This window comes from Triticum urartu, chromosome 5, assembly GCF_003073215.2.
Source record: "Triticum urartu cultivar G1812 chromosome 5, Tu2.1, whole genome shotgun sequence".
Lineage (NCBI taxonomy): Eukaryota > Viridiplantae > Streptophyta > Magnoliopsida > Poales > Poaceae > Triticum > Triticum urartu.
Genome location: NC_053026.1, coordinates 113,911,506 through 113,915,016, shown reverse-complemented (window position 1 = coordinate 113,915,016; position 3,511 = coordinate 113,911,506).

Here is a 3,511-nt window from a genome sequence, read left to right as displayed (position 1 = left end):
GTAGCTCCTCATCCCCACTCTGCTCCTGTTCTCCCGCACTCCAGTCCGGATCATCCTTCTTGTTGTCTATGCTACTGCCAGAATCGCTGCTGCTTTCGCTACAGCCAGAATTGCTGCTACTTTCGCTATGGCCATAGTCGCTGCTGCTTTGGCTGTAGCTAGTGTCGCTGCTGCTGCTCCCATTACCTGTCCAAATGCAACAATGGCCGTTAACAATCGATGTGAGACAAAGCCAATTGTAGAGGAATAAGAAGAGGCAGAACGTACCGGCATCATCATCGTCAGCGTAGCGCATGCGACACATAGTCGCGTTGAACACCTTCACGATGAGCATGGTGGCGTCGTCGTCGTCCCTAAAGAGAAGGAAGTACCCCAGCCGCAGGTCGTAGGCACGGTAGAACTTCTCCCACCCATGAGACAAGTACATGTGGCCCTCCTTGATCACCAACTCCACATCCCACTTCCTGCGAAACCCGCTGCCCGCCTGTCGCAGCTTCACATTATTTGGCGGATCTTCACCCATCAACATGTTCATAAAACTGTCAGGCAGCCTCTGCAGTTTGGAACAATGAGTGATGTAGCAAACAACAGATATCATAATGAAATGGGTGAAGGGTAGATCTCTCGTTTTATATACCTGCGTCATGGATGATACTGAAGTCCCAAGTATGATAGTGAAGAACTCGGAAGCATCCAACTCGTACTGCCGGTGTCGCAGAGCGGCGGTGGCTGCTTCCCGCCATCTCTGATAAGCAGCAGAAGAGACCAATTAGTACCCTTACAACAGATCATAAAACATGCATGATAACAGGCATTAGTCGCAAGTACCCCATATGTCCTATTTTTAGCAAAGTCATGCTAAAATTCACGGAAAATTTCAGCACATGACCTTTGCTGAAAATAGGACATATGGAGTACCCGAATTTGCCGGAACGGAAGTTAATCGACATTCCGGCAAACTCAAGGGCCTCTCGGGGTACCTGCAAAATCATTATCCCCGCGTAATGAAGTCGCCAATGGGTCATTTTCAGAAGATCACAAGTAGCATCATCACAAGTACAACATCATCACAAATACAGCAGCAGGGATATTTTTATGATACAAGAAGAAAGCAGCCACAACTACAGTAAAAACAAGCAACTACGCACAGGAGTTGTAAAATATCCCTGCTATTCTTTTTTACATAAACATGTAATTAGTCAAGACAACTTCTCTCATATTTTTAAACTTCCATTTATTTTAATCTACGGTAGAGACATGACATCATCACCCTCCAGAAAAAACCAACAAATATGGCATCAGAAACATATGTGCCACCTGTCAGAAAATATAGAAAAGACAAGCACATAGTTATAAAGATTAGTATTCGAGACTTTGTAGCGAGCTCTGGTTTCTCTTAATGGCAATTTGGGTGAACCTTTCCATGCAAAAAAAATTAAACTGTTATACAGATTTTGGACCCCATCATATGCTAAGCAGGTGTGATGGTTCAGGCTTAATATGAAGCAAGCAGTAGATGAGGTGCAAACAAACATTTTTTAAACAAATTGTGGTGGGATATTTCAAGACATTGCGGTTCGAGTGCTTCAGAATGGCTGTGAGATGAGAACTACAGACAATCAGATCCTCTTGACTATAGTACAGCATAAACTGAAGGATAAAAAGGGTGTTTGGATTCAGTTAACTGAATATGCTACTCTAGTTCCTGGAGTTGGTTACTTAATTCTGTCTATTCCCATTGGTCTGGCTGACCTTTGGGTAATAGCTACTTATACTTGTTGTTACAGGTTACTGCTGTTATATATACTTACAGCAGCACTGCTAATGATACTAGCCCAAGTGCTTGTGGGTGTGGTGTCCTATTTGCAGAAAAATACCATGTGTAAGTGGAGTGCAGTGTTCTGCAGAAGCAGATGTTCAGTTGGGTGCTACCCTGTCTATTTCTTCTATGCTATCCTTATACTCTGCTTAAGAATAGATGCTACTTGTCTTGGCTATATTCTGCTTTCTTGTCTATTTTTCCATCCCTCTCTCTTCTATTAAACTAATAAGAACAGATGTTGCCTGATCTTATTGCCTATGATGCTGGTCTGAGGCCTCTCTGGGTTCTAAAGTTATTTTTGTGGCTCCAAGAACTCCTACAAATCCTGTGATGCATGACACAACCTTTCCGTGTGAATTTTTCTGTAACTATACCTAACAGAAAAATTTACTTGAGAATCAACAACAATTTACAAGCCATGGCCATGGTCTCCACTCCCAAACCCTAACCCTATTTACAAGCCATTTTCTGTAACTGTACCTAACTGTCACCTGCGTGGTGGTGCCCTGCACAGCGGTCGTTGAGCTCGCGCGGTGTGGTGAGCTCGCCGAGATGGACGGGCCCTGCACAGCAGTCGAGACTCGAGCAGAGGTTGAGAGCAAGAGGAAGAAGAAGAAGAAGAAGAAGAGAAGTGGAGGGGAGGGGCTCACCTGCAGTCGAGGGAGTACACGCGCCGGCCTGGCTGAGCTGAGGTAGGGCAGAGCAGCGCGCGGACGGACGGCGTCGCGTGGCCTGGCTGAGCTGGCGGTCGTCTCTCCTCCTCCTCGTCCTCCTCCTGGTCCTCCTCCTCCGGCTCGGGGCGCGGGGGGGGCGGCGCGGGGGGAGCTACAGTGGTGGGGGGGCGTGGGGGCGGCGCGGGGAGCTGCAGTGGGGGGCGGGGGCGTGGGGGCGGCGGCGCGGGGGAGCTGGCTGGTGGGGCGTGGGGGCCGGGGGCGGGGGTCAGGGTCGGCGGCAGGGGACCGGAGGGGCGTGTAGCGCGAGCGGCGGCGTACGGTTGGGGCGGAGGGGCAAATTAGGTCGAGTGGGAGGAAGGGACGGGGAGGGGAATAGGTGGGAGTAGGGGGGGGAAGCTTACTAATGGCGCACCCAGCAGCGGTGCGCCATTAGAATGTTTTTTTATTACAGTTCGAGCCCTCAGGTTATATTCCACCTAACCCAATCTACATCAGAACCCGCCCACTAGCCCGACTGGTCAGCACGCAGCACACACACTGGAGGTCCTGGGTTCGATTCCCAGGCTCCCCAATTTTTATTTTTATGCATTTAAAATGTTGTTTGATATTTATTTGTGTTTAAATATGTTCAAACTTGTTTAAATTCATACAGTAATATTTTTTTATAAAAACAGTAATAATTTTTTTAAAATATGTTCAAATTTTTTATTTTGAAAACATTTATTTGAATATGAAAAGGTGGAGTGGAGGGTGCGGTGGGTCAATCCGGCGACGGTGGAGTGGGGGAAGGATGCAGGCGGGGGTCCGCGGCGGCGGCCGTGGAGCGGGGGGACGGGTGCGGTTCGTCGAGCGGCGGTTGGCGTGGAGGGTGCCGGGTTGCGTCGGTGGGGCGGTGGAGGGGGAGGGTGCGGTTTGATCGTCGACGGCGGCTGGAGGGGGAGGTGTGTGCGGTTTCGTCGGCGGCCAGGTGACGTCGATCCCATGAACTGGGTTTTCGAAGACCCGGGATCTCCTT